Source organism: Rhinoraja longicauda, chromosome 2 (assembly GCF_053455715.1).
Source record: "Rhinoraja longicauda isolate Sanriku21f chromosome 2, sRhiLon1.1, whole genome shotgun sequence".
NCBI lineage: Eukaryota > Metazoa > Chordata > Chondrichthyes > Rajiformes > Arhynchobatidae > Rhinoraja > Rhinoraja longicauda.
Window position 1 is genome coordinate 10,591,801 of NC_135954.1, and position 22,209 is coordinate 10,614,009.

The window sequence follows — 22,209 nt, forward strand, 5'->3', positions numbered from 1 at the left end:
GAGGGAGGAGAGGGGGATGGATAGAAAAAATAGGTGATGTTTCGGGTCGATACCAGAGATCTATCCAGAGATGTTCCCTGTCCCGATGAGTTACTCCAGCATTTTGTGTCTATCTTTGGTTTAAACCAGCATCTGCAGTTCCTTCCTACAACAAAAGGTCAGTGACCTGAAACATTAATCTTGTTTTCCCTCCATAGGTGCAGCTTGATATGCTGTGGATTTTCTGTTTTAATTTTCGACTTGCAGCAATTGTAATATGATCTATCTATATACTAAAAGTCTCGTTTGTTTGTTTGTTTGTTCCTGAACTACTGCCAAAACGGTGCAAGATAGCACGACAATTTTAGGCCCACCTTACTCACCGTCGTCCCTTTGGTGCTAATGGAAGAAGTTTCATTGAAATCGGTGTTATATTTTTAGTTATTCACATTTTAAAGTTTAAATCTGTCTCCTAGGGAGGGAGGAGGGGGGAGGGAGGGAGGGGGGATGGAGGAGGCGAGGGAGGAGGGGGGAGGAGGGGCAGGGGATGGGGGGAGGGGGAAGAGGGGGAGGGGAAGAGGGGTGTGCTGCACTAATGCAGGAGGTTTGGGCCCAACCGGTCTACTTGGTCCAGTGGTTATTTAATATTCTATCCCATTGATAAAAGGAAAGTTTATTATCATTACTTTGTACTTCATTTATTTCTGTCATTTGTCAATAATTTGAAGGCATCTGTTCTTGCTCTTGTACCTTTTATTGTTATGAGAGTCATTGAACAGTACAGCTTAGACCCAGGCCCTTCGGCCCACAATGTCATAAGGTCATGTTCATAAGTGATAGGAGCAGAATTAGGCCATTTGGCCCATATAGTCTACTCCCCCATGCAATCATAGCTGATCTATCTTTCCCTCCTAAACCTATTCTCCTACCTTCTCCCCATAACCCCTGATTCCCGTAATAATCAAGAAACGATCTATCTCTGCCTTACAAATATGCAATGACTTGGCCTCCACAGCCTTCTGTGGCAAAGAATTCCACAGATTCACCACCCTCTGACTAAAGAAATTCCTTCTCATCTCCTTCCAAAAGGAATGTCCTTTAATTCTGAGGCGATGCCCTCTAGTCCTAGACTCTCCCACTAGTGGAAGCATCCTCTCCGCATCCACTCTATCCAAGCCTTTCACTATTTGTCTATCTCCACGCAAAAACATGATGTCAAGTTCAACTAATCTCATCTGCCTGCACGTGATCCAAATCCATCCACTCCCTGCATGTCCACGTGCCTATCTAAAAGTCTTTTAAAAGCTTTTGTATTTGCCTCCACCATTGGCAGCAGGTTCCAGGCACCCACCTCTCTCTGGCAAAACAAATTTGTTGACTAGTGAGTAGAAAGGAAAACTGGTTGCTGTGTAAGAAGGATAGACACAAAATGTTGGAGTAACTCAGCGGGACAGGCAGCATCTCTGGAGAGAACGAATGGGTGACATTTCGGGTCGAGACCCTCCTTCAGTTTGATGAAGGGTCTCGACCCAAAACGTCACCCATTCCTTCTCTCCAGAGATGCTGCCTGTCCCGCTGAGTTACTGCAGCATTTTGTGTCTATCTTCAAATACTCCAATGCTCTAGGTTGTATCTCTTGTATTTAAGCAGCACAACAGCCATTTTCATTCTGTCACCTTGCCTTTAGTGATTGTCTCATGAGTCTATCACCTTGCTAATGACTAAAAATATTAATTTGCACCTTAATGTGACAAACCATATCAATGCGCGTCCAACGATGATTTGTTTTGGATGATTTCAGTGTGATGTGCAATAGGATTAGATTTGGGTTGATCGTGTGAAAGCTGGTAGAGGTGTAAACTTGCTCCTGTACTTTTTAACATTATGAGACTCACATAGAACAGTAAAATGTCCTTCGGCCCACAATGTCCACACGAAAACGTAATGCCAAGTTAAATTAATCTCATTTGACTGCACGTGATACATATCCCTTCACTCCCGGCATATCTACATGCCTATCCAAAAGCTTTTTAAATGCAATTGTATCTGCCTCCACCATTGGCAAGCATGTCCCAGGCACCCACCTCTCTCTGGTAAAACAGATTTGTTGACTAGTGTGTAGGAAGGGAAACTGGTTGCTGTGTAAGTAGGAACTGCCGATGCCGGTTTATACCGAAGATAGACACAAAATACTGGAGTAACTCAGTGGGACAGGCAACGTCTCTGGTAAGAAAGAATGGGTGACGTTTCAAGTGAAGACCCTTCTTCAGAATGTGTCTATCTTAAGATTTGTTGACTACTCTGATCAGGGATGCAAGGATTAGCAGATTACAATATTTTTACAAAATTTAATATAATGTATGTAGGTTAATTGGCTGGTAAATGTAAAAATTGTGCCTAGTGGGTGTAGGATAGTGTTAATGTACGGGGATCACTGGGCGGCACGGACTTGGAGGGCCGAAAAGGCCTGTTTCCGGCTGTATATATATGATATGATATGATATGATAAATTATTTTATCAAAAATAATGACGAAAATGTCTGTTGGTATTTGTATTGTTTATTGCAGCAATCCTTGATGACAACATATTAAATAATTTGGCCAGATTAATTTGTGGTAAATGTTTGATTAAGTTTTCACACTTTGGGTGTTGACTGTATGTTGTAAAACTCCACATCCAGCTGCAATCTTGAGATTTGTCAACAATTCCATCAACTATTTGACCTCCCACATGCTAACCAGGTTCAAATACTCCAATGTGTAGGAAGGAACTACAGATGCTGGTATACACCGAAGATAGACAAGATCTCAAGGTAACATCCTCATTCCAGGTATTCAATGAACCTTCTCTGCATCCTCCCCAACTCCATCCAACGACCCAAACAGTCTTTCCAGGTGAGACAGAGGTTCACCTGCACCTCCTCCAGCCTCATCTATTGCATCCGCTGCTCTAGATGTCAACTTCTTTACATCGGCGAAACCAAACGCAGGCTCGGCGATCGTTTCGCTCAACACCTTCGCTCAGTCCGCCTCAACCAACCTGATCTCCCAGTGGCTGAGCACTTCAACTCCCCCTCCCATTCCCAGTCTGACCTTTCTGTCATGAGCCTCCTCCAGTGCCATAGTGAGGCCCACCGGAAATTGGAGGAACAGCACCTCATATTTCGCTTGGGCAGCTTGCAGCCCAGCGGTATGAACATTGACTTCTCCAACTTTAGATAGTTCCTCTGTTCCTCTCTTCCCCCCCTTCCCAGTTCTCCCTCTATCTTCCTGTCTCCACCTATATCCTTCCTTTGTCCCGCCCCCCTGACATCAGTCTGTAGAAGGGTCTCGACCCGAAACGTCACCCATTCCTTCTCTCCTGAGATGCTACCTGACCTGCTGAGTCACTCCAGCATTTTGTGAATAAATACCTTTGATTTGTACCAGCATCCGCAGTTATTTTCTTACACAAAATGTTGGAGTAACTCAACCGGACAGGCAGCATCTCTGGAGAGAAGGAAAGGGTGACGTTTCGGGTTGAGACCCTCCTTCAGTGTGAAGAAAGGTCTCGACTCGAAACGTCACCCATTCCTTCTATCCAGAGATGCTGCCTGTCCCGCTGAGTTACCCAGCATTTTGTGTCTATCTTCAAATACTCCAATGCTCTGGTTGTATCTCGTGTAGTACGACAGCCATTTTAATTTTGTAACCTTGCCTTTGGTGATAGTCTCATGAGTCTACCACCTTGCTAATGACTAAAAATATTAATTTGCACCTTAATATGACAAAGCATTTCAATGTGCATCCAACCATGGATTTGTTTTGGATGATTTCAGTGTGAGGTGCAATGGGATTAGATTTGAGTTGCTCGTGTGAATGCTGGTGGAAGTGTAAGCTTGTTTGGTTTGATGTTATCTGTTGGGACTTGCTCAGTCTCTTTCTCATTCCTCATTCCTGAAGGCTGGATGAAGCATTCCACCTCATTTTGACCCCCACCTCAATCTACAAACCGTCCAATTACAATTACAATTAACACTTAGAGAGACTCAAAAAGCTGGAGTAACTCAACGGGTCAGACAGCATCTCCGGAGAAAAGGAATTAGGTCGAGACCCTTTGAGTTACTCCAGCTTTTTGTGTCTATCTTTGGTTTAAACCAACAGCTGCAGTTCCTTCCTATACAATTAACACTTACGTGGTCGAGAACCATAGGGTTAATGGTGAGCATATAGCTCTTCGACATAAGCAGCTGCTAAATTGATATGTATTGCTAATTATGGTTAGAAACTACAATGTCTTTCTAATTGTGCTTTCCATAATGCTACAGAATGCTATAGCGTAGACACATAGAGTCTGTGGAAACAGGTCCTTTGGCCCAACTTGCCCATACCGGCCAACATGTGCCATCTACATTTGTCCCACCTGCCTGCGTTGGCCCAAATCCCTCTAAAACCAGGCCTATCCATATGGGTACCTGCCTAAATGTTGCGATTGTACCTGCCTCAACTATCTCCTTCGGCAGCTCGTTCCATACACCCACCATTCTTTGTGTGAAAAAGGTACCCCTCATGTTCCTATTAAATCTTTTTCCCCTCACCTTAAACCTATGCCCTCTGGTGCTCGATTCCCCTACTCTGGGCAAGAGGCTCTGTGCGTCTACCCAATCTATTCCTCTCATGATTTTGTAGAACCTCTATAAGATCACCATCCTCCTGCAACATGACCTCCCAACTTCTATACTCAATACTCTGACTGATTGAGTATAGGAGCAGGGAGGTTCTTGAGTATAGGAGCAGGGAGGTTCTGCTGCAGTTGTACAGGGCATTGGTGAGACCACACCTGGAGTATTGCGTACAGTTTTGGTCTCCTAATCTGAGGAAAGACATTCTTGCCATAGAGGGAGTACAGAGAAGGTTCACCAGATTGATTCCTGGGATGGCAGGACTTTCATATGAAGAAAGATTGGATAGACTCGGTTTGTACTCGCTGGAATTTAGAAGATTGAGGAGGGATCTTACAGAAACTTACAAAATTCTTAAGGGGTTGGACAGGCTAGATGCAGGAAGATTGTTCCCGATGTTGGGGAAGTCCAGAACAAGGGGTCACAGTTTAAGGATAAGGGGGAAGTCTTTTAGGACCGAGATGAGAAAGTTTTTTTTCACACAAGGAGTGGTGAATCTGTGGAATTCTCTGCCACAGAAGGTAGTTGAGGCAAGTTCATTGCCTATATTTAAGAGGGAGTTAGATGTGGCCCTTGTGGCTAAAGGGATCAGGGGGTATGGAGAGAAGGCAGGTACGGGATACTGAGTTGGATGATCAGCCATGATCATATTGAATGGCGGTGCAGGCTCGAAGGGCCGAATGGCCTACTCCTGCACCTATTTTCTATGTTTCTATGTTTCTTCAGACTCTCGACCCGGAAAGTCACCCATTCCTTCTCTCCAGAGACGCTGCCTGTCCCGCTGAGTTACTCCAGCATTTTGTGTCTACCTTTCAATTTAAACCAGCATCTGCAGTTCTTTCCTGCACAAGCAGCCTGTCCCGCTGAGTTACGCCAGCATTTTGTGTCTATCGTCAGTGTAAACCAGCATCTGCAGTTCCTTCCTACACATTATACAATCATTCGGTCAAAATCAACTATCCTAGCACATCTTCCCTGCACATTGAGTGACTGCTACTTTATCGTAACAGATGGGTAACCACTTATCTGGTATTTTTTCCCTCTTTTTAAGATGTTTTTATTTGACATGTCTTATACCCAAATAAGGGTATTTTTACATTTTATACGTCTTATATATAAGATATAAGGTGGGGGCTCAGGACCTTCATCGGCCTGCTCGGCTCGGCCCTGGGACTTTCCATCGCCCAGGGGGGGCTCAGGACTTTCATCGGCCTGCTCGGCTCGGCCCTGGGACTTTCCATCGCCCGGTGGGGGCTTCAAAAAGTTGGGAGCCTCGATCACCTCGTGGCACCACGGGAGAAGAATGAGGAGGAGATAAGACTTTTCTTTGCCTTCCATCACAGTGAGGGTATGCCTGGAGCAATCACTGTGATGGCTGTTTGTGTAAAAATTGTATCTGTGTGTCCTGTGCTTTTTGTTGTCTACTGCCGGACCCTGACGTGGGAGGACGCTGGCGTTGTTTATTCGCCGCTTTTCCGTTAGGATAGTTTGTCTGTTTGTTTTTATGTTGATTGTTTTTGTAAAGCGCTTTGAGCACCCGATAAGGCGCTATATAAAATAAATGCTTATTATTATTATTATTATTATTATTATACCCAAATAAGGGCACGGTGGCGCAGCAGTAGAGTTGCTGCCTTACAGCGAATACAGCGCCGGAGACTCAGGTTCGATCCTGACTACGGGCGCCATCTGTACGGAGTTTGTACGTTCTCCCCGTGACCTGCGTGGGTTTTCTCCGAGATCTTCGGTTTCCCCCCACACTCCAAAGACGTACAGGTATGTAGGTTAATTGACTGGGTAATATGTAAAAATTGTCCCTAGTGTGTGTAGGATAGTGTTAATGTGCGGGGATCGCTGGGCGGCGCGGACCCGGTGGGCCGAAGGGCCTGTTTCCGCGCTGTATCTCTAAATCTAAAAAAATGTACCCCTGGTTAAATAAAAACAGTTAAGCAATGTGGAGTTGTCCCTCTACATCCCACTATCCAGCTGCACTCTCGTGAGCAGGCACAAAGATTGTAGGCAGCAGGTCAGAGGTTTGCGAGCTGGGCTCTCCACATTTCTGATCTTTTTCAAAGATTTTTAAACGTTTATCTTTTACAGAAAGCTTGCAGAAATAACTGGAAAACCATTCTTCAGTTCGTCTAATTGGCGGAACGGTGGGTGGAAATGTTTGAATATCCGAATCTATATATTTTTTATAGTGAGTAAATGTATCCATGATAATTAGTGTGCTTATCCATTTCTACCCCAGCATTCCTGGCACTATCATGTTGGAACCACTGATGTATCTGTGATTCACCTTCATTGACACATCTCCAACAAAAGCCAACGGGGATATCCTATTACCAGGACTGACCTCTAGTTTCCTGGAACTGAAGATTAATCTTTTGGGAAAGACCTGGAAGACAGCATTTATTTTGTTCATTGAGCACTTCTATCTATTAGTTATGATATTAGAAACGGAGAAATATAGAAACAATGAAATTAGGTGGAGGAGGAGGCCATTTGTCCCTTCGAGCCAGCACCGCTATTCATTGTGATCATGGCTGATCATCCACAATCAGTGTGGACTAAGGGAGCTGTACTATGCCACTGTGGCGCAGTACAGCACAGGAACAGGTCATTGTGCCTCTGGGTGCTCCCGTTTCCTCCTACTCTCCAAAGACATGCAGGTTTGAAGGTTAATTGGCTTTGGAAAAGTTGTAAATTGTCCCAAGTATGTGGGATAGTGTTAGTGTACGTGGTGATTGCTGATCGGCGCGGACTTGGTGGGCCGAAGGGCCTGTTTCCGCACTGTTTCTCTCAAGTAAAGTCTAAAGGTCGACGTTGTACACCTCTATTGGTTCTTTCACCCTCTTGACCCATTAACCAACAGAAACCTTCTCGTCATATATTCTGTTTGAGCTCTCTGTTATTTTGACTACACTCCTGTTCCTGTCAACCTTTTTAGCTTGAGGAAGAGCAGTCTCGACTTCTCCAACCCATCTCCAGAACATGGCGACACGGTGGCGCAGCAGAGTTGCTGCCTTACAGCGGCAGAGACCCAGTCTGACGATGACTACGGGTGTTGTCCGTGCGGAGTTTGTACGCTCTCCCCCTGACCGCATGGGTTTTCTCCGGGTGCTCCGGTTTCCTCCTACACTCCAAAGACGTACAGGTTTGAAGGTTAATTGGCTTCGGTAAAATTGTAAATTGTCCCTAGTGTGTGTAGTGTGCGGGGATTGCTGGTCAGCATGGACTCGGTGGTCTGAAAGGTCTGTTTCTGCGCTGTATAAACTAGACGAAACTAAACTAAGCTAAACTACAGGTGATCCAATGAATATTTGGCATTGATCTCTTCTACTTGACTCTTTAACCAACAGAAACTTTCTTGTCATTTATTCTTTTTGAGCTCTTCTTTTGTTGATCACTCTCTTATTTGTACGGGCCTTCTACGCCCACACCTCCAGACTCAGGGACAGCTTAATCCCCAGGGCCATAGCTGCTATGAACCGGTCCTGCTGAGCCGGATGGTCACATCGCACAGTGAACCAGCACAGATCTACTTGCACTTTATTCTGTTTTAAAACGGTTCTAATTTGTTTCATTGGGTTGTTTAAATTAATACTGACTAGCTCATTAATTTATTGCATCGTATGGGAGGCGCATTCCCAATCTCGTTGTACCCCTGTACAATGACAATAAAGATATATTGTGTTGTATTGTATTGTGTTGTATTGTATTGTATTGTATTGTATTTCCTGTCAACCTTCTTTGACTGAAGAAGAACATTCTCAACATCTCCAGCCCTCTCCTGAACACATTCCTTATTCCTGGCGTCGACACAAAATGCTGGAATAACTCAACGGGACAGGCAGCATCTCTGGAGAAAAGGAAGGGGTGATGTTTCGGGTCGAGACCCTTCTTCAGACTGGGGTAAACATTCCCCTTACCTCTCCCCTTCTGAACGCACAGCCGCCCGCTCACTCTGCAACCACCCCGACATTATCATCAATCCCGCCGACAAGGGAGGTGCCGTGGTAGTCTGGCGCGCTGACCTCTACCGGGCTGAGGCCCGGCAACAACTTTCAGACACCTCCTCCTACTTATCCTTGGACCATGGCCCCACAGATAAGCAGTTCCTTCTTATACCTTATTCTTTAGTTTAGTTTAGTTTAGTTTATTTTAGAGATAGCGCCTAAACAGGTCCTTCGGCCCACCGAGTCCGCACCGACCAGCGATCCCCGCACATTAACACTATCCTACACACACTAGGGCTAATTTGTTTAAACATTTTATACCAAACCAATTAACCTACAAACCTGTATGTCTTTGGAGTGTGGGAGGAAACCAAAGATCTCGAAGAAAACCCACGCAGGTCACGGGGAGAACGTACAAACTCCGCACAGACAAGCACCCTCAATCAAGATCGACCCCGGGACTCTGGCGCTGTAAGGCAGCAACTCTATCGCTACGCCACCCTGCCACACTGGCAGCTTCTTCAATACCTCCTCCGCTCCTGGAGTACTGTGTGCAGTTTTGGTCTCCAAATTTGAGGAAGGACATTCTTGCTATTGAAGGCGTGCAGTGTAGGTTCACTAGGTTAATTCTCGGAATGGCGGGACTGTCGTATGTTGAAAGACTGGAGCGACTAGGCTTGTATACACTGGAATTTAGAAGGATGAGAGGGGATCTTATTGAAACATACAAGATTACAAGGGATTGGACACGTTAGAGGCAGGAAACATGTTCCCAATGTTGGGGGAGTCCAGAACCAGGGGCCACAGTTTAAAAATAAAGGGTTGGCCATTTAGAACGGAGATGAGGAAAAACCTTTTCAGTCAGAGAGTTGTGAATCTGTGGAATTCTCTGCCTCAGAAGGCAGTGGAGGCCAATTCTCTGGATGCTTTCAAAAGAGAGTTAGATAGAGCTCTTAAAGAGAGTGGGAGGAAACCACAGGGGGTATGGGGAGAAGGCAGGAACGCGGTACTGATTGTGAATGATCAGCCATGATCACATTGAATGGCGGTGCTGGCTCGAAGGGCCGAATGGCCTACTCCAGCACCTATTTGAAAAGTCCGGGAGCAGAGCAAGGACGCCCGTTGGCTGAGCAGTAAAGTAAGTGCTAATCACAGTTCAACAGGCAGTTTAAAAAGAGCGCCAAAAGGAAGTAGTAGTCAATTTGAAAAGTCCGGGAGCAGAGCAAGGACGCCCGTTGGCTGAGCAGTAAAGTAAGTGCTAATCACAGTTCAACATGCAGTTTAAGTGAGAAGTCAGGTAAATTGGACAATCAGGCAATTTAAATTGGTGATTTAAGCAAGGCTCACAAAAGGGTGCAGCCCTGTTCAGGTGCAGCCCCCAGTGAGGGAAGTGCCCAGTGAGGGAAGTGCCCAGTGAGGGAAGTGCCCAGTGAGGGAAGTGCGAGTCTTCGGCGAGGAGGCTGAGGTGAGGAGGATACGATTGTTTTAAGCCAGAGCTGGTTATAGGCACAAGGTGATGGCGGAAAAGTTGGTGCGGTGTGTTTCCTGCAGGATGTGGGAAGACGGGGACGTCGCGGGAGCTTCTGGGAGCTACACCTGCAAGAACTGTGTCCAGGTGCAGCTCCTGAAGGGACGTGTGGTGGAGTTGGAGAGGCAGTTGGATGACCTCAGGGCCATCTGGGAATGCGAGAGTTTCCTCGACAGGACCTATTGTGAGGCTGTCACGCCAAGGGTCCAGGTCGAGCGAAGGTGGGAGACTGTTTCCGGGGGGAGTGGACGTGGACTACAGGAGACCCCAGTGGCTGTGCCTATTGCAAATAGGTATACCCTCTTGGGAACTGTCGGGGCAGAAGACGTTTCCAGTCCGAGTGGCGGACCTGTTGGCAAGGATACACGACAGGGGAGACCGAAGTCTGGAAGAGCCGTAGTGGTCGGTGACTCCATAGTCCGAGGGACGGATAGAAGATTCTGTGGCAGCAGGAGGGACTTGAGGATGGTCTGTTGCCTCCCTGGTGCCAGGGTTCAACACATCACAGACCGGCTTCAGAAAATCCTAGCGAGGGAAGGCGATCAACCTGAAGTCGTTGTGCACGTGGGCACGAATGACGTCGGGCGGAAGAGGAAGGAGGTGCTACAGCGGGAGTTTAGAGAGTTGGGAAAAACGCTGAGAAGTAGGACGTCGAAGGTAGTTATCTCTGGACTGCTACCGGTACCTCGTGCTGGTGAGGCCAGGAACAGAGAGATAGAGGGTATGAATTTATGGCTGAGGGACTGGTGCAGAGAGCAGGGATTTAGATTTCTGGACCACTGGGATCTCTTCTGGGCTAGGGGTGACTTGTACAAAAGGGACGGGTTGCATCTTAACAGCAGGGGGACAAACATTCTGGCAGGCAGGTTTGCTAGTGTGACACCTGTGGCTTTAAACTAAGTAGTGGGGGGGAGGGGTTAACAAATTGGGAATATGAAGATGAGGTAAAAGGGAATACAGGAGATATTGCAAAAGACTCTCGGAAGAATGGGAACAGAAGTTCTAGAGCGGAAAAGAAATTAAGGGCAGGGCCAATTGTGAACGATGTGAGAGGGGAGGTAAATACAGAAGTTAAAGTGTTGTACTTAAATGCGCGTAGTATAAAAAATAAAGTGGATGAGCTTGAGGCTCAGTTAGTCATGGGCAAGTATGATGTTGTAGGGATCACTGAGACATGGCTACAAGAGGACCAGGGCTGGGAACTGAATATTCAGGGGTACACAACGTATAGAAAAGACAGACAGGTGGGCAGAGGGGGTGGGGTTGCTCTGATGGTAAGGAATGATATTCATTCCCTTGCAAGGGGTGACATAGAATCAGGAGATGTTGAATCAGTATGGATAGAAATGAGAAATTGTAAGGGTAAAAAGACCCTAATGGGAGTTATCTATAGGCCCCCAAACAGTAGCCTCGACTTAGGGTGCAAGTTAAATCAGGAGATAAAATTGGCGTGTCAAAAATGTAATGCTACGGTGGTTATGGGAGATTTCAACATGCAGGTAGACTGGGAAAATCAGGTTGGAAATGGACCCCAGGAAAGAGAGTTTGTAGAGTGCCTTCGAGATGGATTCTTAGAACAGCTTGTACTGGAGCCTACCAGGGAGAAGGCAATTCTGGATTTAGTGTTGTGTAATGATCCTGATCTGATAAGGGGACTAGAGGTAAAAGAGCCATTAGGAGGCAGTGATCACAACATGATAAGTTTTACTCTGCAAATGGAAAGGCAGAAGGGAAAATCGGAAGTGTCGGTATTACAGTATAGCAAAGGGGATTACAGAGGCATGAGGCGGGAGCTGGCCAAAATTGATTGGAAGGAGGCCCTAGCAGGGAAGACGGTAGAACAGCAATGGCAGGTATTCCTGGGAATAATGCAGAGGTTGCAGGATCAATTTATTCCAAAGAGGTGGAAAAACTCTAAGGGGAGTAAGAGACACCTGTGGCTGACAAGGGAAGTCAGGGACAGCATAAAAATTAAGGAGAGGAAGTATAACATAGCAAAGAAGAGTGGGAAGACAGAGGATTGGGACTCTTTTAAAGAGCAACAAAAGTTAACTAAAAAGGCAATACGAGGAGAAAAGATGAGGTACGAGGGTAAACTAGCCAATAATATAAAGGAGGATAGCAAAAGTTTTTTTAGGTACGTGAAGAGGAAAAAAATAGTCAAGGCAAATGTGGGTCCCTTGAAGACAGAAGCAGGGGAATTTATTATGGGGAACAAAGAAATGGCAGACGAGTTAAACCGTTACTTTGGATCTGTCTTCACTGAGGAAGATACACACAATCTCCCAAATGTTCTAGGGGCTGGAGAACCTAGGGTGATGGAGGAACTGAAGGAAATCCACATTAGGCAGGAAATGGTTTTGGGTAGACTGATGGGACTGAAGGCTGATAAATCCCCAGGGCCTGATGGTCTGCATCCCAGAGTACTTAAGGAGGTGGCTCTAGAAATAGTGGAAGCATTGGAGATCATTTTTCAATGTTCTATAGATTCAGGATCAGTTCCTGTGGATTGGAGAATAGCAAATGTTATCCCACTTTTTAAGAAAGGAGGGAGAGAGAAAACGGGTAATTATAGACCAGTTAGTCTGACATCAGTGGTGGGGAAAATGCTGGAGTCAATTATAAAAGACGAAATTGCTGAGCATTTGGATAGCAGTAACGGGATCGTTCCGAGTCAGCATGGATTTACGAAGGGGAAATCATGCTTGACAAATCTACTGGAATTTTTTGAGGATGTAACTAGGAAAATTGACAAGGGAGAGTCAGTGGATGTGGTGTACCTCGACTTTCAGAAAGCCTTCGACAAGGTCCCACATAGGAGATTAGTGGGCAAAATTAGGGCACATGGTATTGGGGGTAGGGTACTGACATGGATAGAAAATTGGTTAACAGACAGAAAGCAAAGAGTGGGGATAAATGGGTCCCTTTCGGAATGGCAGGCAGTGACCAGTGGGGTACCGCAAGGTTCGGTGCTGGGACCCCAGCTATTTACGATATACATTAATGACTTTGACGAAGGGATTAAAAGTACCATTAGCAAATTTGCAGATGATACTAAGTTGGGGGGTAGTGTGAATTGTGAGGAAGATGCAATAAGGCTGCAGGGTGACCTGGACAGGTTGTGTGAGTGGGCGGATACATGGCAGATGCAGTTTAATGTAGATAAGTGTGAGGTTATTCACTTTGGAAGTAAGAATAGAAAGGCAGATTATTATCTGAATGGTGTCAAGTTAGGAGGAGGGGGAGTTCAACGAGATCTGGGTGTCCTAGTGCATCAGTCAATGAAAGGAAGCATGCAGGTTCAGCAGGCAGTGAAGAAAGCCAATGGAATGTTGGCCTTCGTAACAAGAGGAGTTGAGTATAGGAGCAAAGAGGTCCTTCTACAGTTGTACCGGGCCCTGGTGAGACCGCACCTGGAGTACTGTGTGCAGTTTTGGTCTCCAAATTTGAGGAAGGATATTCTTGCTATGGAGGGCGTGCAGCGTAGGTTCACTAGATTAATTCCCGGAATGGCGGGACTGTCGTATGTTGAAAGGCTGGAGCGATTGGGCTTGTATACACTGGAATTTAGAAGGATGAGGGGGGATCTTATTGAAACATATAAGATAATTAGGGGATTGGACACATTAGAGGCAGATAACATGTTCCCAATGTTGGGGGAGTCCAGAACAAGGGGCCACAGTTTGAGAATAAGGGGTAGGCCATTTAGAACGGAGATGAGGAAGAACTTTTTCAGTCAGAGGGTGGTGAAGGTGTGGAATTCTCTGCCTCAGAAGGCAGTGGAGGCCAGTTCGTTGGATGCTTTCAAGAGAGAGCTGGATAGAGCTCTTAAGGATAGCGGAGTGAGGGGGTATGGGGAGAAGGCAGGAACGGGGTACTGATTGATAGTGATCAGCCATGATCGCATTGAATGGCGGTGCTGGCTCGAAGGGCTGAATGGCCTACTCCTGCGTCTATTGTCTATTGTCTATTGTCTATTGTCTATTGGCAACTCGTTCAATATAACTACCATCTGTTGTTTAAAAGGTTACCTCTCAAGTTCCGACCAAATCTTTCCCCCCTCACCTTGAACCTATGTCCGCTGGTTCTTGATTCCCCAACTCTGGTTACGAGACTCTGTGCCCCTCAGGTACAAAACCATGCTGACCATCCCTAATCAGCCCTTGTCCATCCAAATGCTTGTTTAGGAAGGAACTACAGATGCAGGTTTAAACTGAAGATGGACACAAATTGCTTCAGTAACTCAACGGGACAGGCAGCATCTCTGGAGAGAAGGAATGGGTGATGTTTCAGCTCAAGACCCTTCTTCAGACTACAGAATGCATGTTTAGTTTAGTTTTGTTTAGCTTAGTTTAGATACAGCGCGGAAACAGGCCCTTCGGCCCATCGGGTCCGTGCCGACCTGCGGTCTCCTAGCACTATCCTACACACTAGGGACAATTTACAATTTTACAGAGCCAATTAACCTGCAAACCTGTACGTCTTTGGAATGTGGGAGGAAACCGTAGCACCCGGAGAAAACGCACGCAGGTCACGGGGAGAACGTACAAACGTCAGGATCGAACCTGGGTTTCTGGCGCTGTAAGGCAGCCACTGCGCTGCATGCACATCTTATCCCACATCTTATCCTCTGTAGTAACTTTCCAACCGTAATCCAACAATTGTAAGCAGATACCGTGGGGCTTGTGGTATCTACTGTACATGTTAAGATACGTTGCTTTTCAGAATGAAGAAAGTGAGGGAGGGCAACTGGATTCTGGAACTCAAACGCGTAAACCTGGACAATGTTTGACTTTTAAAGCCAGACTAATTCGAAAGGGAAGAAGATAATTTGTAAATAAGCTCGCTCATGTCCCAAAGGAATCTTCTGATGAAATTGTCATGAAATAAAATGACAGGATGTTTAGCTTCTGTTGTTATTACACTCCAGGCAAATGCGTAGTGATTTGGATTTGGTATTGAAATTATTTATTTAGTTATCAGTGTCTCGGAAATACAGAGGTCCGGATTGTTGGCACAGTCAAACAAGAGTGGTCAAATGAGGACAAAACTGGGAGAGCTCCCACAAATGGGTCTTGTGATGGTCGATTATTTCTTTCAGTATAGCTGACAGCAGCTCTACGCCCAGAGCCTGACTTTGAGCCAAGGCTTTAGCTTTTAAAGGACTCATAAAAGCTAAAGCCGACTCCAGCGGCTTGTACTCGCTGGAATTTAGAAGATTGAGGGGGGATCTTATAGAAACTTACAAAATTCTTAAGGGGTTGGACAGGCTAGATGCAGGAAGATTGTTGCTGATGTTGGGGAAGTCCAGAACAAGGGGTCACAGTTTAAGGATAAGGGGGAAGTCTTTTAGGACCGAGATGAGAAAGTTTTTTTTCACAAAGAGAGTGGTGAATCTGTGGAATTCTCTGCCACAGAAGGTAGTTGAGGCCAGTTCATTGGCTATATTTAAGAGGGAGTTAGATGTGGCCCTTGTGGCTAAAGGGATCAGGGGGTATGGAGAGAAGGCAGGTACAGGATACTGAGTTGGATGATCAGCCATGATCATATTGAATGGAGGTGCAGGCTCGAAGGGCCGAATGGCCTACTCCTGCACCTACTTTCTATGTTTCTATGTTTTTATAAACATTAAGTAAACGGGGTAGCATGGAGGCTGAAGAAGGGTCTCAACCCGCGACGTCACCTATTCCTTTTCTCTAGAGATGCTGTCTGACCCGCTGAGTTGCTCCAGTTTTTTGTGTCTGTCTTCGGTTTAAACCAGCATCTGCAGTTCCTTCCTACACATGGAGCCAATAATGATATACAGATGCCAACTTCTACAGATACGCCGAGGAAACCATTTTATCGGGATGCATCACGGTTACCTCAACTGCATCGTCTGAAATTGCGCTCCATATACATGGCACCCTTTTGAGGTGAAAATAATGCCCCCCAGGTTCCTAAGCATACCAACTTTCTTAGAAGGCTTAGGAAGTTCGGCATGTCCCCAACAACTGCCACCGATTTCTGCAGATGCATCACAACATGCTTTTGGAACAGCTCCATCCAAGACCGCAGGAAATTGCAGCGAATTGTGGACGCAGCCCAGACCATCACACAAACCAACCTCCTTTCCATTGACTCCATTTACACCTCACGCTGCCTCGGCAAGGCCAGCAGCACAATCAAGGACGGATCACACCCTGGCCACTCCCTCTTCTCCCCTCTCCCATTGGGCAAAAAGTATAGAAGTGTGAAAACGCACACCTCCAGATTCAGGGACAGTTTCTTCCCAGCTGTTATCAGGCAACTGAACCATCGTACCGACAACTAGTGAACAGTCCTGAACTGCCATCTACCTCATTGGAGACCCTCGGACTATCTTTGATTGGACTTTACTGGCTTTATCTTGCAGTAAATATTATTCCCTTACCATGTATCTGTACACTGTGAATGGCTCGATTGTAATCATGTATTGTCTTTCTGCTGACTGGTTAGCACGCAACAAAAGCTTTTCGCTGTACCGCGGGACACGTGACAATAAACTGAACTGAAACTGATATGCGACAGTTCCGTCTGCTTTGGGCTTTGCCGTATGATGGAACTTTGGTTCATTAAACCATTTCCAGGTGGTGAATCTGTGGAATTCATTGCCACAGATGGCTGTGGGGACCAAGTCAGTGGATATCTTTAAGGCAGAGATTGACAGATTCTTGATTAGTATGGCTGTCAGGGGTTATGGGGGGGAAGGCAGGGGAATGGGGTTGAGAGGGAAAGATAGATCAGCCTTGATTGAATGGCGGAGTAGACTTGATGGGCCGAATGTCCTAATTCAGTTCCTAGAACGCATGAACTTATTTTACCACTGTCCTAAGTTACACCGACCAACATGCCCCATCTACACTAGTTCCACCTGCCTACGTTTGGTCCACATTCCTCTAAACCTATTCTATCAATGTACTGATCCAAATAGTTCTTAAATGTTGCAATCGCACCTGCCTCAACTACCTTCTCCGTCAGCTCGTTCCATCCACCCACCACCCTTTGTGTAAACAAGTTACCCCTCAGGTTTCTATTACATTTTTCACCCTTCACCTTAAACCTATGCCCTATGGTTCTTGATTCCCCCACTCTGGGCAAGAGACTGTGCATTTGCCTGATCTCTTCCTCTCATGATTTTGTACACCTCTGTAAGATCACACCTGCGCTCCAAGGAATAGAGTCCTAGCCTGCTCAACCTCTCCCTATAGCTCAGGCCCTTGATTCATTGCAACATCCTCGTAATTCTTCTCTGCACCCTTTCCAGCTTGAATGAATCGACTGGGCTTGTATTCACTGGAACTTAGAAAGATGAGATGGGGATCTAAAAGAAACATGTCAAATCCTTAAGGTATTGGACAGGATAGATGCAGGAAAAATGTTCCCAATGTTGGGGTGTCCAAAACCAGGGTCACAGTTTAAGAATAAGGGGTAGGCCATTTAGGACTGAGATGAGGCAAAACGTTTTCACTCAGAGAGTTGTGAATCTGTGGAATTCTCTGCCACGGAAGGCAGTGGGGGCCAATTCACTGGATGTTTTCAAGAGAGAGTTAGATATAGCTCTTAGGGCTAACGGAATTAAGGGATATGGGGAGAAAGCAGGAATGGGGTACTGATTTTGGATGATCAGCCATGATCATATTGAATGGCAGTGCTGGCTCGAAGGGCCGGATGGCCTACACCTGCACCTATTTTCTATGTTTCTTACATCTTTCCTATAACATGGTGCAGAGAACTGAACTCAATACTCTAAATGCGACCTCGTCTTATATAACAGCAACATGACCTCCCAACATCTCTACTCAACACTATGACTGATGAAGGCCAATGTGTCGAAATTGTTAGCATTTTATGAGTAATATTGCAAAGGCCGATTGCAAAGGTCGAAATAAATATATAGGTATTTTAGCATCAGATGGTCACAAATTGGATTCACATTAGGAGAAACTGAGATAAAAGTCCGAGACATTCATTTCTAGTTATAAAACACATCATGGGCAGTACATTATTATTTTGCTCCAGCCTGACATACTTTTTGCTCTGAATATAAGGCTGAATTAGTGCAAGAATCTTGGAATTCAAGCGTGTGCTGACCTTTACGGAGTGCTCCAAACTTGCTGACCATTCCAAACTTGTTAAGATAATTATACGCCAATATGTCTAGTGGCACAAATAGCACTGAAAGCAGTCACTGTTAGTTCTCCGTTTTGAAATATTAAACGTTGCAATAGTACCTACTGATACTCTACTGATTCCCAAATTTTTTCTTGCATCAATAACTTGTAACCATGTATTATTTTGTTAAACGATGAGCTACTAACCTCCGCTTTCAACATTGACAAACCTTTTGAAATCTCTAACTTGATCATCTATCCTCAATTCACACTTGGGTATTCATCGAGTCATAGAGTGATACAGTGTGGAAGCAGAACCTTTGGCCCAACTTGCCCACATTGGCCAACATGTCCCATCTACGCTAGTCCCACCTGCCTGCATTCAGTTAATATCCCTCCAAACCTGTCCTATCCATGCACCTGTCTAACTGTTTCTTAAACGTTGGGATAGTCCCAGCCTCAACTACCTACTCTGGCAGCTTGTTCCTTACATCTTATGGGGGATCTTATAGAAACTTACAAAATTCTTAAGGGGTTGGACAGGCTAGATGCAGGAAGATTGTTCCCGATGTTGGGGAAGTCCAGAACAAGGGGTCACAGTTTAAGGATAAGGGGGAAGTCTTTTAGGACCGAGATGAGAAAGTTTTTTTTCACACAAAGAGTGGTGAATCTGTGGAATTCTCTGCCACAGAAGGTAGTTGAGGCCAGTTCATTGGCTATATTTAAGAGGGAGTTAGATGTGGCCCTTGTGGCTAAAGGGATCAGGGGGTATGGAGAGAAGGCAGGTACGGGATACTGAGTTGGATGATCAGCCATGATCATATTGAATGGCGGTGCAGGCTCGAAGGGCCGAATGGCCTACTCCTGCTCCTATTTTCTATGTTTCTATGTTTCTATGATCATCTATCCTCAATTCTCACTTGGGTATTCATAGAGTCATAGATTGATACAGTGTGGAAGCAGACCCTTTGGCCCAACTTGCCCACACCGGCCAACATGTCCTAGCTACGCTAGTCCCACCTGCCTGCATTCGGTCCATATCCCTCCAAACCTGTCCTATTCATGCACCTGTCTAACTGTTTCTTAAACGTTGCGCGAGTCCCAGCCTCAACTACCTACTCTGGCAGCTTGTTCCGTACATCCACCACCCTTTGTGTGAATAGGTTACCCCTCAGATTCCTATTAAATCTTTTCCCCTTCACCTTAAACCTATGTCCTCTGGTCCTCGAATTCCCCTACTCTGGGCAATAGACTGTGCATCTAACATGGTACCCAGTACTTGTACTTTCCTTCGTACTTTTTTATTTCCTATTGGATTGTTTTCCTTAATTTATTGACTTCAGTTTATTTTCATCGCACTCAATTCACCCTTTTTATCATCCCTCCTTTAATGGTCTCGGTTTAATGGTTTCAGCTGATATTTATATATCCTAAAGATATTATTAATCTTTCTCTTTTATTAGGTTGCAATGCTTTGCAGTGCGCAATAAAAAACACCCAAGATTTAATTTGTAGTGTTTCATTATGTGTGTTGGCCCCAAAGTTATTAGGACGCATTCCCAAGTACCTTTCTTTTAACAGTCTGAGGGCGGCACGGTGGTGCAGCAGTAGAGTTGCTGCCTTAGACCCAGTGCCGGAGAACCCGGGTTCGATCCCGACTACGGAGTTTGTACGTTCTCCCCGTGACCCGCGTCGGTTTTCTCCGAGATCTTCGGTTTCCTCCCACACTCCAAAGACGTACAGGTATGTAGGTTAATTGACTGGTCAAATGCAAAAATTGTCCCTAGTGGGTGTAGGATAGTGTTAATGTGTGGGGATCGCTGGGCGGCGCGGACCCGGTGGGCCGAAGGGCCTGTTTCCGCGCTGTATCTCTAAATCTAAAATCTAAAAAATCCTGGAGTAACTCAGCGGGACAGACAGCATCTCTCCATTTCTTCAGTCTGAAGAAGGGTCTCGACCCGAAACATCACCCATTCTTTCTATAAGGTTAATTGGCTTGGTATAATTGCACAATTGTCTCTGGTGTGCGTGGGATAGTGTTAGGCTATGGGGATCGCTGGTCGGCGCTGACTCGGTGGGCCGATGGGGCTGTTTCCGCACTGCATACTCTCAACTATACTGAACTAAACTAAACTAAACTAAACTAAGACGTACAGGTTTGTAGGTTAATTAGCTTGGTTTAAATGTAAATTGTCCCTAGTGTGTGTGGGATAGTGTCAATGTGCGGGGATCGCTGGTCGGTGCGGACTCGGTGGGCCGAAGGGCCTGTTTCCGCGCTGTATCTCTAAACTAAACTGAACTAAACTACTGGCATACTGGCAGAGAGTTGTGAATCTGTGGAATTCTCTGCCTCAGAAGGCAGTGGAGGCCAATTCTCTGAATGCATTCAAGAAAGAGCTAAATAGAGCTCTTAAGGATAGCGGAGTCAGGGGGTATGGGGAGAAGGCAGGAACGGGGTACTGATTGAGAATGATCAGCCATGATCACATTGAATGGCGGTGCTGGCTCGAAGGGCCGAATGGCCTCCTCCTGCAATAGATATAGTCTATTGTCTATTGTCTATTGTCATGCCTCATCACTGTAATGTGGACGAAGAGGCCAATATTCCCCCTTCAGATGCTCCAGTGAAAATCGGTCAATCGATGGTGGCTGCGACATTTCACGGGGTAAAAATTGCTTCTGCTTTCCCTGGAGTAACAAAAGAGACATCATTTTGTGTGAAACCATGAAACACTCGTACATGAAACTCATACCCCATGAAAGGTATCCCAGAAAGCCGCACGATGGGAGCACCTTGGCAAGTCGCGGCCAAGGCCGTTAGGCCCGGTTCGCCCATCATGACGTGGAGGGGGGCACGGTGGCGCTGAGGTAGAGTTGCTACCTTACAGCGCTTGCATCATCGGGGACCCAGGTCGTTCCTGACTACCGGTGCCGTCTGTTCGATCTCCCTGTGACCTGCGTGGGCTTTCATGAGAGGAATAGGTCGGGTGGACGCACAGAGTCTCTAGCCCAGAATAGGAGAATCGAGAACCTGAGGACACAGGTTTGAGGTGAAGGAGGAAAGATTTCATAGAGATCTGAGGGGTAACTTTTTCATGCAAAGGGTGGTAGGTGTTTGCAATGAGCTGCCAGAGGGGGTAGTGGAGGCAGGTACTATCGCAACGTTTAAGAAACAGTTAGACAGGTACATGGATAGGATTGGTTCATATCAAAAGATCATAAGATCATAAGTGACTGGAGCAGAATCAGGCCATTTGGCCCATCAAGTCTATTCCGCCATTCAATCATGGCTGACCTATCTCTCCCTCCTAACCCCATTCTCCTGCCTTCTCCCCATAACCTCTGACACCTGTACTAATCAAGAATTTATCTATCTCTGCCTTAAATATATCCACTGATTTGGCCTCCACAGCCTTCTGTAGCAAAGAATTCCATGGATTCACCACCCTCTGACTAAAGAAATTCCTCCTCAACTTCCTAAAAGGACGTCCTTCAATTCTGAGGAAGGGTCTCAACCCGAAACGTCGCCCATTCTTTCTCTCCTGACCCGCTGAGTTACTCCAGCATTTTGTGTCTACCTTCAATTCTGAGGCGATGACTTCTGGTCCTAGACTCTCCCACTAGTGGAAACATCCTCTCCACATCCACTCTGTCCAAGCCTTTCACTATTCTTTAGTGGGATATGGGCCAAATGCAGGCTGGTGGAATTGGTGTAGCTGGGACAATTGTTGGCCGATGTGGTGAAATTGGGCTGAAGGGCCTGGTTTCGCACTGTATCACTCTATGATTCTATGACTCTAGTGCATGACTCAATGGAGATTCTTCTGATCCCGTACAAAATAAGTGTGCTGATGAAGTTCCCATTGTGGTCTCAATGTGACTGCAATGGATGTGTGGCTTCCTGGTTAAGGTGTGATTAAAGTTAGGTATTGGAACGGTGTAGTGGCGGA